Source organism: Rhipicephalus microplus, chromosome 1 (genome assembly GCF_043290135.1).
Source record: "Rhipicephalus microplus isolate Deutch F79 chromosome 1, USDA_Rmic, whole genome shotgun sequence".
Taxonomy (NCBI): Eukaryota; Metazoa; Arthropoda; class Arachnida; order Ixodida; family Ixodidae; genus Rhipicephalus; species Rhipicephalus microplus.
Genome location: NC_134700.1, coordinates 11,106,959 through 11,121,462, shown reverse-complemented (window position 1 = coordinate 11,121,462; position 14,504 = coordinate 11,106,959). Strand labels below are relative to the sequence as shown.

At 46.6% G+C, this 14,504-nt stretch overlaps 1 protein-coding gene across 16 annotated transcripts in view; it reads left to right on the top strand.

Annotated features, from left to right (window-relative positions):
• The window catches only part of Bcs1 (mitochondrial chaperone BCS1), a 628,019-nt gene that overhangs the window by 147,867 nt on the left and 465,648 nt on the right, over positions 1 to 14,504 (top strand). The window lies entirely within an intron of this gene.

Here is a 14,504-nt window from a genome sequence, read left to right as displayed (position 1 = left end):
ACTGTGGCACTGCCAACACTCAAAAGTAATTTTTTTGCGGGGGGATTTAGCTTCGGAAGGGGAGGCACACCCGCACATGCACTCGCAGCGGCAAGAATGACGGCAACGCTGGCTTGCTGGGTGCAGGCCTGCCTGCCCACCTTGTGCTCACTTGCACTCAATAATGAGCGCTCGCTCTCGCCAGGTGCACCGTGCGTGCCGCCGTTACTTCGTGCTTTGGCGGCGACGGGCCAGCCACAGAAGATGCGTGCTCCTACGAAGATGCCAAAATGCGGAGCAAAATCTTTAGAGTGACTTGTTGGGCGAGTTGGTTCATTCTTAACGAGCTTATGGTGCGAAAAGAACATGCAAGAAGGATAAGCTTGTCCTTCTTTTGTGCTCGGTATCGCAGTGTGTGGCGAGTAGCCTGTTCATTTAACTCAACACAGACTAATTTTGCAAGCAACATGCGTAAGAGGCCTCGCACGATGCGGCGGTGGCTATTTTGTGAACGGCGGCATGATGCGCTTATACACCCGTAACTCCGCAGAGCAGATAGCAAATGACTGTGATGAGGTTGCCAGCGATGTGTCAACAGTGCACATTCATTGTCACCGGCCGCCTTGCCATCACTCTTTTCTGTTGCTTGTCTGCCTCAACTGCGTGGAAGTTATGACTAATCGGCCGATTTATGCCATTTCCTAAAGGTGAAAAACGTTTTGCGGCTGATTGTGGTGTCGGAGAGTTGAGGGCTGCTGTGAACTTTTATAAGACAATGTTTTATCACTTTTGCGTTCGAAGGCTTGGTTGATTACTCTAAGAACTGCGTATAACGGCGAATAAGAACGGCGTCCAAAAAGTTTGCTGTGCGAAAGCTGGCCAGAAGTCTTCATGCTGCCTCCTATTTATTTTCTTTTTTTTTCTCATTTTCGTTCTGCTGATGAACGCCTGAAAAGTAAGCGACCTCACTTACAAAGTCCGAAATCTACGTGAGGTGCTCACCGCGGTCTACGATATTTTCATTGCAAGTAATCTACAGCGGGGTATATGTGTGAGAGGGCCAATCACACGCTTTAGAATGCCTTTATAAAATTTTTTTCACTTCGTGTGCGCCATATTTTTACCGCGACCATTTCCCAAGTGTTCGTTGTAAAAGTACGAGGCTTTGAAAAAAAAAACACTGTATCTGAACTCAGTTTCAAAGCGTAGCGTAGGAAAATATTAAGTGCACCAAATAACGGTCATTATAAAGGATAGATTGTTATATCTGAGATCGTTATAAGTGAGTTCGACTGTATTATAATAACCAAAATTTTTCACCAATCACTTGAGACAGATGCTTCACCTTATCAGTGGAATGTTGGGAAGGTGGTTCCACTCTATAAATCAGGGAACAAAAACTTAGCAACCAGCTATCGCCCCATTTCTCTTACCAGCACATGTTGCAATATACTAGAACGCATCGTATTCAGAGGCATTGTCAATTTTCTTGAAGATAACACCTATTTTTCACCTTCACAACATGGTTCTAGGAAATAATACTCATGTGACACTCAACTCGTATCTTTCACTCATTATTTGCATTGAATTCTTGATTGTTCATCATGCGCTGCCTCAATTTTCTTTAATTATTCAAAAGCATTCGATGAAGTCTGTCATAAGCTTTTTATCCTCAAATTACGAAACTTGGACATTGATCACAATCTATTATTATGGATTGAATGCTTTCTTACTTATCACTCGTAATTCGTTACTGCTAACGGCTACAATTCCTCAATGTGCCTGTTGCCTAAGGAGTGGATCGGTTCTTGGTCCTTTTTTGTTTTTAATATATGTTAATGGTCTGCGCTCACAAGTATCTTCTAATATTCACCTTTTCGCTGAAGATTGAATTATTTTTACAGAAATAACTTCGGACAACGACAGTAGCCGCCTACAATCCCATTTAAATAAATTATCTAACTGGTGCAGTATGTGGTTCATGGAATTAACGAGTGTAATGTTAATCATGTATCTAGTTTACCTAGCTCCTCACAAGTATACTACTTCAATAACCTCCCTTTAGAGCTTGTAACCTCATAAAGATACTTAGGAATTCATATCACATTGAACCTTTCTTGGGCAACACCTAACTACGTAATTAGCAATACAAACCGTGCCATTGGCTACCTCAAGCGAAAATTCTTCCATGCTCCAGACTCTTTAAAACTATCACTCTATAAAACTTTATTCTGCTTGAAATTATAGTATCCTTTTTCTGTTTGGCACTCTTATAACACTAACCTAATTAACACATTAGAACTTGTTCAGAATAGCACAGCTCGTTACATTCTTTCCATTTATAGCTGAACTACCACCGTAACAGCCATGAAAACTAGTCTATCACTTTCATATCTTGCAGTCCAGTGTAAAATATCCCGTTTATCATTGTTTCATAAAATATTTCACCACCCAACATTGTATGACATGCTTATTCATAATCCACATCATTTATCGTGTCGCATCGACCATTCTCATAAGGTTCATGTTCCTTCTAGCAGCACGAACATGTTTTGTCAATTGTTCTTTTCTTGGACGTCACTAGAGTAGAACCACCTTCCCCATAACATTGTATCCATTAGCGATAACTCTTCGTATCGTATTGCAATAAACAACATTGCTAACTAGAATGTTATTTATTCACCCGTATGTGCTGCATGTCTGCTTTTCTTGCATTTTTTATGTTTGTATTCATTATATAACTTACCTTCACTTTATGCTTTGTAGTGATTTTCTTATGTTTTTGTTCTTTATATTACATTCCTATGCTGTACAAACTTCTCATTGTAAACCACTCCTCTCTGTAATGCCTTGTTCTGCCTCGAGGGTACAATAAATAAAATGAAATGAAATGAAATTCAGATGGGAAACGGCACAAGAGGAAACATTTCAAGAACTGAAATGACGCTTGTGAACACTGCCGATACTTGCACATTTCGACGAATGCACCGAGTCAGAAGTACACACCGATGCAAGCAGCGTAGGACTCGGTGGTGACCTTGTGCAAAGGACCAATGGAATGGAAAGGGTCAACAGTCATCCTAGCCGGTCGATATCCAAGGCCGAGGCCAGCTATTTCACCACAGAAAAGGAATGTCTTGCCATCATTTGGGCAGCATCAAAGTTTCCCTAACCTGCCCTAACCTATGAAGCAGGCCTTTCAATGTCGTGAGCGACCATCATGGCCTGTATTAGCTAGCTACCTTGAAGGACCCTTCAGGTCGCCTCGCACGGTGGAGCCTCTAAAACTTCAAAAAACTCGACAAGCCCTTTCGGGCTTGAACACGACATTACAGTCGTGTACAAGCTCGGAAGGAAACACTCTGATGCCGACTGCCTGTCTTGCGCCCTCGTTGATCTACCACACTGGATGATCAGGATGAAGAATTCTTCTTAGGAACCATCAGTGCTGATGAGTTTGCCGAGCAACAACGAGCAGACTCAGAACTAAGGGGCCTAGTGGAATGCCTCTAGGGCGGCGCCACCGTTTTCCCAAAAGCATTCATGCAAGGACTGGCGTAATTTTTTTTGAAAAACAACGTCCCTGTAAAGAACAGCTCTCGAGCCCTAGCCAACTAGCTCATTGTACCTTTCGCGATCCGACGAAAAATTCTGCAGGCCCTGCACGACAACCCAACGGCTGGCCACCTCAGTTTATTCTCGCACGCTTGCAAGAACACAAGAAAAGTACTACTGGCCACACTTCCCCACTGACATCACTCGTTATGTCAGGACATGCTGGGACTGCCAACGAACAAAGACACCGCCGAGTAGGCCAGTCGGACTTCAGCTCATCGAGCCACCTTGCCGGCCATTCTAACAAGTTGAGATGAACATACTGGGGCCGGTGGTTGTCGCATTCCGGAAACAAATGGATCGTTGTAGCTACCGACGACTTCACCCACTACGCCGAAACAGGGGTCCTGCCCAAAGGCACTGCCGCCGAGGTAGCCAAGTTCTTCGTTGAGAACATTGTCCTTTGTTATGGCGCCCCAGTGGTTCTCATCACTGACAGAGGCCTTTACTGCTGATTTGACTCAGGAGATCTTGAGACATAGCCAGACAAGCCACCGCCACACCACCGCCTACCACCCATATGCCATCACCAAGTGTCTTATTAACCTGTATATGCCCAAACTTAGGAAAAATAACAAAAAGAATTTATTTCCTCAAAATGATTGCTTCTATGACCACAGAAAACAGAACAAGGCTTGTATTAAAAAAAAAAAAACCCTCTTTCGGACAATGGTTTTGGAGCCATCCTATATGTAGGACACCAAAGTTGACCCATTGCAAACAAAAAGCCTTAGGGCCTATCACTGTAATACGAAAGTTACTGCACACCCAATAACTGATGAACAATCGTCAGAAATATCAGCTGCATCGAGAACAACTTGACTCGTAGGAAATATTACTTATATTGTAAGATGGCGTCCAGTACCCTCAAGACTCTTCTTTATTGTCTCGAGTATGTGCCCCACAACCTAAACTGGAGTGGTGATGAGTATGTACAGGTGAAAAGGTGGGACTAGTAATAATGCTCACAGTATATTTTGTTGCCGTATGGTGCCCACCTACATGCACACGGAATAGCCATTTTGTGACTACAAGCACATGGCTATTCGTAGCCCGGGGATCACCTAGACTTGCATGTGACGAGGAAAGGGCATCATAAACACACCTTAGGTGGATCTAGCTTTTTCAAAGAAAAAAATTGTTCAAGTTACACTGAAAACTTTCAGTGTCCTACATGTAGGACACTGGGTGTATATGGGTTTAGACCATCACCGAAATGTTGGCCATGTACATTGATGGTGAACACAGTACATGGGATGTAAATCTTCCATACGTGACCTTTGCATACAACATGGTGATGCAGGAGACGACGCAGATGTTGGTATACAAATTGTTCTAAGGAAGGAACCCGGCCACGGATGCTCGACACCATGCTGCCAAATGTTGCTGATTAAGCAAATGTCGACGCCACTGTTTAGCTTCATTGCACAGATGAAGCTCGTCAACTCGCCCGCCTGTGTACCAAGAATCAGCAGACAACCAGCCGTCGTCAATACTATCTTCAACAAAGCTTTGTGGAATACCAGCCCGTTAACCGCGTTTGGGTATGAACGCCGATAAATCGATGGGGCTCATTGAAAAACTTCTGCGACAATGCTTCGGACTGTACAGGGTAGTTGATGTACAGGGTACAGGGTAGCACACTCAACTGCGAGGTTGCCCCCAACAGCACCACTATTACTCAGCTACAGCGTGCGTGACCTGATGTCATTCATGTCATGCATCTGAAGCAGTTTTGTGCACGTTATTGAATCAAAGGACTGTAGTTTTTGTTGTTGTTTCTCTATTATTGTGCTTTATTGCTTGTTCACTCTTGCTTTATTATTGTTGCTTTTGTTGTTCATGCATTTTTCACCAATGTATAATTTTATGTATCGATGCTTTTTCAGTGAGGGCAATGCCACGTGCGTTTCTTATTTTCATTTTTGTTTCATTTGGTTTTCAACCACAAAGCCCTTCAGTAATGCTCAATGCCAACTGTGCCTCATTGCTCCAGAAGGCTCACGATAATTGTAGATTGCACTGTTAAGATTGCGTGCAAGACCCAAACAATCGAGGTTCTTTCAGGGCTTGTGTGATGTCTAGGGATAAGGCTGGAATATTTGATGGCACAGGTATAGATGCCGTGCTTCATCACTTGACCATCAATCGATTGCCGATGCTCTGTTCTCCACTATCAGTGCCAGTGTGTTATTGCTGTAAGCTGACTTTCCCTGTACTGGCCACAAGTTCGCCCAAATAAACAGTTTAATTTGGGACACGTCTCTGCCTTCGTCAACGTCACGACCCCGTGACAATATGGGGTAGTCAAATAAAGCTGGGGAATTTGTTTGATCAAAATGGCTCCGAGTCACTTGTGTAGGCGCGCCTGGCATCTGTCTGCTTGTTGCATCGAACATGGTGTCAGGAGTGGCCACTGTTCGTTTTCTCTAATGGAAGACAAACCTGACCCTGTGTTTGCAGAGGTACCGGGACTCCAACAGCGACCGAGGTACGATTGCAATGAATAAAGTGCGTGGTCTACCTAGATTGAGCAGTTCGAGGACTATATCTATGCTACAGGAATGCACTGAGCTACCAACACTAGGGTACGAACGCTTTATTGCATAAGTGTTCAAGCTAGGCGCATGTCTGTAAACTTGACAGACGAAAAAGTTCTGTCGTATAGGGTTGTGAGAAGCAAGTTCACCTCGTATTTCAATTTACCCACTAAATGAAGTTCAAGAGAGTTCTTCTTTTCACAAGTGGATGCAACGAGCGTGGATGATTTTTATTTCGCATTGCAAAACTTGGTCAAAAGATGCAACAATGGCTTAGTGTCTGCCGAGAATAGGCTTGTTCGAGACTAATTTATCGTTGGTTTGTTGTACAGCAAATTGTCGGAACAACCCTACCGCACATATGACTAGACGGTGGACAAAGCGCTCCTGCATGCATGGTTGCTCTAAGACTCCGTAAGAGAAAAATGGGAAGGAGAAAAGCAGCCATTTGGGCTTATCACCATTGATGCAGCGAAGCATTAGCCAGTGAAACGGCAATCATGTTATCTAGACATCAGCATCGAGTGGGACATTCTTTGCCCATGTGAGGCACGAATCATGTTGCTTTTGTGGATGAGAAGCAGATCAACAGGAATTTGGTCCTTCCAAGAAAGCAGTTTGCAATTTCTGCAAAAAGAAACACTTCGAAGCAGTTCGCTTAGCCAAGCAGCATTCGCTCAGCCAACGGTCCCATGCTATCGAGACTCATGCTGTCAAGACCAGTCGTAAAGCAAATGCCAAGTTTGTTTGGGTTCACGTGAATGGCTACTGGTTCAAGTGCAAGGTTGACTTTGGAGCGGCAGTAAATGTCTTTCCAAGCACTTTCTCAGGTATGCAGTCTCGACCCTACAAACCGGAGGGTCATCTCATAGGTCCAAGAAATTATCCCTTAAATGTGGCTGCCCAATTCAAAACTGTGTTGCATTGGAGGAGCTTCACCTGCGTACAATCACAATTATCAGTGTATGTCATGCTTTCGCAGTCTACGCCTTTGCTAGGTGGTCCTGCTATCCTTGCATTGGGGGTCTTGAAATTCGTCGTCATCACACATCGCAGGTTCTGGAGCATCTGAGGAGAGCCGGAGGTAAACTTAAGTTGCTTTGCTGCTTTGGTCAACACCGAGTAGAGTGTCTTGACGTGGTCATCGATGTCAACGGTATCTCACCTAGTGCCATCAAGCTGGAGGCCCTATGCAACTATAAGCCTCCCAAGGACGGTGCTGGTGTTAGACGCTTTCTCGGCATGTCTAATCACATTGGCTGCTTCCAGCCCATCCTTTCGCAGGCAACCCCCTTTATCCACGCCTTTTTAGGCGAGCAGAATGCATGGGAAGGGGATCGCTTCAAGAGAACGCTTTTAATCGTGTTAAGGTGATGCTCACCTCGGACCTTCCAATGTTGCCACGTGGGAGGAAAATCAGTGTCTAGCAGGGGGGGGGGGGGGGAGAGGAGGGGAGGGAGGGATACAGTTGGACGCTGATTTATGGGGAGGCGTAGACCATTGTCCCAAGACTGGTGTAAATAAGCATGACCCCCCGAAAATGCACCTCCGACACCGGCTTGCCGTGAGCTGGTGTCCGAGTTTCTGAGCGAATCGTATTTAGAAGGTGGATAGAAGACGGCAGCGCGAAACGACTGAAAACTATAATGGCAGTGAACGAGCGAGTCAGTTTAAAACTTCGTTGCAACTCATGTCCAAGGTTAACTCAGACTTAACACAAATTTTAATGGGGGCTTTCGTATCGAGAAATGGCAAAAAAATTGATTTTTTGAAAATCAAGTTTTTAGTTTCGGGAACCATTTTTCTATCTGATTCCAAAATATCCATCCTGAAAACTGCGCAGAAGTGCTTTGGAAAATTCATTCCCCCCTCCTAGGTAGCAAAAATGCTTCTGTAAATTGCAAAAAAAACAGCGGTTTTCAAAAATTATACGTTCGCGATGGTGCTGCCGAGAGCCGGCTTCTTGGGCTCATCGGAGAGTATTTCTCGGTGTTCGAATTTCCCCCCTGTGATGTTTAGGACGGTTCGAGCACTTCCACTACTGTGCAGCTGCGCAGGAAACAGACAGCGAGACGTGTTGAAACGTTTATATACAAAAGAAAGGATATGAAAAGTCGGTGATGTGTGCGCCGTTGGAACGATTACCACGGCACTTGAGGAAGAAAAGTCCCGTGATCTCACGACTCTTGAGCAGCGGTGGCGTCTAGGAGATGCCTAGACCAGCGCGACCTCGGACCTCGTTTTCGAGCTCTTGATCACCTCCCGGGCGTAGCGGTTCCACGTGCGGATTCTGGCCAGCACCGCACTGTCTGTGCCGTGCTGAAATGCTGCTCGCCATAGCTGCGGTGCGGCAGCTCAGTCACCGGCGTTCCTCGCCTTGGCCAGGGCACTGCCAGGTACCCTCGGGTGCACAGCTCATGAGCTCGTGGCCCACGTCCGAGTCTGGCGCGTCGCTCGGTACGGCTCAACACCATTCGGCGATCCTCGATTCAGCCAGCAACTCCCCTGGCACATGGATCGTTGGCCACCCTGGACCTCGCCCAGCTCCGTGGTTCTTCGTGCACACGCACGCGTCTCACCCGGCAGAACGTCTCGTTCGTCCGAGCTCAGAATTGCACGCACTGCCTGAACACTGCTAGTGCGCCTCGGGCCACTGTGCTCTTCTTTTTTGTCCCTCAGTGCTCGATGGTCTGTGTCAACGTTTTTGCGATATTCACACATGACATTTAGCCCCCACTTTAGAAAGTTGTTTCTCTTCAGCAACTTTTCTAAGCATGAGGATAGAGAATGTTCACAGCCTGAAAGGTGGAAAGTGTGTGCATGTTAACAGTTTTTTTTTCACACGCATTCACAGGCTGGTTCACACGCAGTTCACGGAGTTTCTTGAAGTTCACAGAGTGTTCAGAAAGAAATAAAAGCCTACATGTGCGTAACGCTTTAAGTCTACACTCGGCTCATGTAGTCAGCTCTGACGTTATCACTTCTTTTCATATATTCCACAATGAAGTCGTATTCCATAAGTGTCAGACTCCAACGCACAATTCGGCTATTTGTGTGCTTGGCCGAGTTGATGTAGGCCAGCGGCTGGTGATCGCTCTGCAGTAGAAACTGCTTGCTGAAGAGATAAATGTGAAATTTTCGGACAGCCCACACGAGCGCAAGCTCTTCTCGCTCTATGGTTGAGTACCGTGCCTCCCGTGAAAGGAGCTTCCTGCTCGCGTAGGCGACGGGATGGAGAACACCGTCATAGTTCTGCATGAGCACAGCTCCCACACTGGTAGAAGATGCGTCTGTGCACAGAACAAATGTCTTCTCCAAGTCGGGAGACCTCAAGATTGGACCAGTGGACAGCAATCATTGAAGCTCGTCAAATGTATCCTGGTGACGTTTCCATATCACCTTGTTCGGAGCACGCTTCCGAGTGAGCTCTCGGAAATGAAACACGTGGGAATAGTTTCGTACGAAGTCTTGGTATACCCCGTGAGACCGAGAAAGGAACGAACTTCTTTCTTTGTATGAGGTATTTTTGCAGCTTGTATCTTTTCAAAGCGTTTCAAGCTGCGGCCGTAAGACCCCATGTCCCACGATGTGGCCCAAGAACTTCACCATCGTCGAACCAACTTCACTCTTAGATGGCTTGATTGTGAGATGTCCACACCGTACTTGTCGGAAAAAATTTTCGAGCGTGGCAAGGTGCACCTCCCATGGGTCTGTGGCTATAAGAACATCATCGAAGTAATAATTTACGTGCGAAATGCCAGCCACAACTTTACTCACGAGTGTTGTGAACACTGCTGGCGCTGTTTCAATGACGACAGGCATAAAGCGGAACTTGTAAAGGCCCGACATTGACAGGAAGGCTGTCATGCATTTCGAGTCTTTGTGCATTGGGACCTGCCAGTACCCCTTTATCCATACTTTATCCATCCTTTATCCCTTTATCCAGTATCCATACTGCGAGATATTCGTATTTATCTGTTATTTCTAGCGTGACCTCTTGTATCTTAAGCTCACACCTTTCATTATCATTTAAAAATCATGACTGCTGATTTTTCCTTACTGAATCTGAAATCTAACCTATCTCCCTCATTACGCAGATGACCATCAATCTCGGCAAATCTTCTTTGTTGTCTGCCATTAGCACTATGTCATCTGCGTACATCGATGCTGGTAGCGCCTGTTCAATGAGTTTGCCTTGTTTGATGAAAGAGAGGTTGAAGCCAAGTCCACTTCCTTCTAATTTGGCCTCTAATCCTTGTAGGTACATCATGAATAATAAGGGAGACAGAGGACACCCCTGCCTAAGCCTCTGTTTTACCTCTGTGGGCTTGGATATCTGTTTTTCCCCCTTTATAACTACCTTGTTACTTTTATAGATATCCTTTAAAAGATTAGTCACTCCATCTTCCACACCTAGTGCATCCAGTTTTCCCCACAAGTTCTCTTGAACCACGTTATCGTACACTCCCTTGATATCCAAAAATGCTAGCCACAGGGGCCTGTGTTCCTTTTTTGTTATATTGATGCACTGCATCAGTGAGAACAGATTGTCTTTCAACCTCCTGTGTTTCGGAAACCCATTCTGCAGTTCCCCCAGCTCCCCCTCATCCTCTATATATGCCTGCAGTTTTTCCTTTATAATCTGCATTGCCAGCCTGTAGACCGCTGATGTCAATGTTATAGGACGGTAGTTGTTTATGTCAGCTTTGTCCCCTTTTATAGATCATGCTTATCCTGCAAAGTTTTCATCCATCGGGGACTTCACCATCGATTATTATTTTGCTCACTGCGTCTCTAAAAGTCTGCTTAGACCTCGGACCGAATGTCTTTATCAGCTTAATTGGAATGCCATCTGGGCCTGTTGATGTACTACTAGGAACCCTCTTCTCAGCCTTTTCCCACTCTTGTTTTGAAAATGGAGCCATTGCGCCACTTGATCCATCCTTGTCTATTGTGGTGCGTAAGGCACTTCTTTGTTGAAATTTTTCTGTCACCCTTGTTCTTACTTATTCAATAGCTTTGCCCCCTTCTAGCCTAGCACCTTGAGCTGTAGTTATAAACCTCTGTTCTAGGCTTGTCTCATTTCTGAGGGAGTTTAGATGGTTCCGAAATTTCGCAGCGGCCTTTCTATCCTTTTTATGTACTTCTGCAAGCCACTGAGCCCCCTTCTAATCTTTTCATTGATCAGAAGGGATGCTTTCCTTCTACAGCTTAGAAAGATGTCCCATTTTCTTTCAACATCATCTGTCGGTTCACCCGGCTGCTTAGCATGTCTGTGTTCCCTAGAGGTTTTCTGACGTTTTGTTATGGCTCTCCTAATTTCCTCATCCTACCAACTCTTGGGTTTGTGTCTTCTTTTCGGGGTGACTTGTCACGTGCCTTAGCAAGCTCTAGCTCAAACAGTCTAATTAGATTCGTGTATGTCCACAGTGTTTTATTATCCTCGGTGATTACTTTCTCAGTTTGTTTAGTAGCTATTTCTGTTTGCTTTTCTGAATAAAATTTTTCCTGTAGTTGCTCATTTTGTCTCCTTCCCACTTTCACTGCTCTTCCAAAACTTAGCTTGATACGTTTGTGATCACTACCCAGACGTCTGAAGCCACCTTCATCTATGTGCATTCCCCGGCTTATCATACATTCTATGTGACATCAGTGCATAATCTATCTTCGACTGCAGCCGTCCTACCTCCCATGTTATTTGCCCTTCACACTTCTCAGTGCTGTTGCAAATGATCAAATCATGCCTTTCACACATATACATGAACACTTTGCCTGTTGGGTCAGTATACCCATCTATATCTTCTATTTGCGCATTTATATCTCCTAGTATAATTATCCCGCACTCTCCTCCTGATTCCTCAATCTACTTTGATATACACTCCATCATTGCCTGGTTTTCCTCTCGACTTCTTTACGAGAAAAGGCCATAAAAAAGCTAATCTATACTGAGGCTAGACAGTAAACAGGGCTTTCGGTCGCGGAGAAGTCCGCCGTCTGGCGCGAAATCACAAAGGTGACCGCTTCCTCAGATTATACCGGTGTAGGGTCCAAATGTGGTACGCCGTCCCGGGTGTGCCCCGTTGCTTGCGCCAATTGCCGCAGGGCGCTGGCGCGAGCTCGTCAGACCGTGATACAAAGAGTTTTAGGTCTGCGATATGGGCACGGCTGAGTTTTCCCGAATGGGGATCTTTCAGCAAGTACGCGAGTGAAGTGCAAGCTTTCTCCACTTGGTACGGACCAAGCCACTTAGGAGCGAGCGAGGTTGAGAATCCCTTACTATCATTGCTAAGAGCGTGGTTAGGCTACAGGACAAGATCACCCACCTCAAAAACTAGGTCGCGATGCTTGCGGTCATATTGGGCCTTCTGCTGAGCCCTGGCCGATGCCAAACTTTGCCTTGCTTTGCAGAAAGCTAATGAAAGCCTGTCCCGAAGTGTCGACGCATAAGCAGAGCAGTCTGTGGGCGTCTCCTCGTCCTCGAGCTGGCATTTAGTGTAGCTGGTCACCGGATTTGCCAACTCCCTCCCAAAATTTAAGAAGGCAGGCGAGAAACCAGTTTAGCGATTCTCGGATGTTCAAATAGCGAATGCGAGCACACTCAAATGGTCTGCCCAGTCCCTTTGACTTTCGGCAAAGGCCGCCAACATCGGTTTGAGCGTACGATTGACGCGCTCCATCAAATTGGACTAGGGATGGTAGGGTGAAGTGCTGCAGTGATCAATTCCGAGGGAATGGCACGGGAAAAACGGGAAAATTCGAGCGGTGAAATACAAAGCATTGTCCGTGCTGAGCTTTTCCGGGAAGTCGAACCGGCAAAACACTTTCTGCAGCTTCTCAAGCAACGCTCGCGCTGTCACCTTTCGAAGAGAGAACAATTCCACCCATTTCGAAAAGTGATAAACGGCTACCATCAGGTGAATGAACCCCTGCTTACTTCTGGGAAATGGTCCCATTAAATCACAGGTGGCCACTTGCCACGGACGCTCACTGACAATCAATTTCATCAGACCGGGCGGTTCGCCACCCCTTGATTTCACCGTTTGACAGACGCGGCAAGAACCACAATAGCGAAAAATGTCTCGCTCCATGCCAAACCAGGTCACGACGTGGCTCAGTTTTGCAAAAACTTTCGAGCCACTCAGGTGACCGGCCGTGGGTTCGTCGTGAGAGAATCGCAACAGTGTGGCTCTCAGACTTTTGGGAATAAGCACCGTAAACGGGTCGATGGACTTGTTGTCAGGCTTTATACTTCAGCAGGAGCCCGTCATGGTCCAGCAAATATGAATCCGCCGGGGATTCAGCGACACACGCTGGTTCAAGCCCCCTATTTGCGCCCGCTTCAGGGCAAGCAGCGTCACGGCACTCGATCTCGCCGAGTCAGTCGCTATCGGCGCCCGCTGCAGGACAAGCAGCGTCATGGTGCTCCATCTCTCCGAGACCGTCGCACATTTCGCTGGGCCTTTGCGGATCGTTTGCTGGGCCTTCAGAAGCTCTCCTCTGCTGAAAGCGATTCCCATTCTCTTAAAATGGGGGAGTCTGGTATCGCGCCCACTCAGGACTGCAGCAACAACCTCTTGAGTCGGGGTCACGGGTTCGTTCTCAGCCTCGTGGCCCTCTGAAAGCTTTCCTGCTCGGCTGGTTAGCGGTGCGCCGCTTACCTGGTTAGCAGCCAAGGTTTGTCCGCATGGGGACTCGCCCTTCTCGCCGAATGGTGGCGAATCCGCTGTTTCGCCCCCGACGCTTGCATGTGCAAAGACACCGCTGGCGGCTGTCGCACCGGGATCAAGGTCCTCGGCAGACAATGGGGCACGAAATAGTGCGTCAGCTACCACGTTGGTGCTCCCCCTTTTGATACTGCACTGAAAAGTCATAGTGCTGTATCAGGACAGCCCAACGCGCCAGCCATCCGGCAGGCTCACGAAACCGCATCAGCCAGCTGAGGGCACTGTGATCTGTTAGCACCACAAATTTCGTTTCATCGAGATAGACGTCAAACTTCCGGAGTGCAAACACGATCCCGAGGCACTCCTTTTCAGTCACGGAATAATTTTTCTCCCAAGAAACCATGGAGCGGCTGGCAAAGGGCAATGGCTGCAACACGCCATCGTATTCTTGTAGAAGAACAGCTCCTAAACCCACATCGCTCGCATCAGTTTGTACAACGAACGGTCTAGTCAAGTCCGGGAGCTTGAGCTGCGCTGTCTCCGCTATGGCGTAAGACAGTCGGCAATACGCTTCCTGTTGCCAGTCCCCATTGCCACTCAGCAGACTTCCCCAAGAGCTTGCTCAAGGGCGCCTTGAGTCGGGCACAGGACGGAATGAAGGAACGGTAAAAGTTGACCATTCCTAAAAAGCGGCGAAGGCCACGTA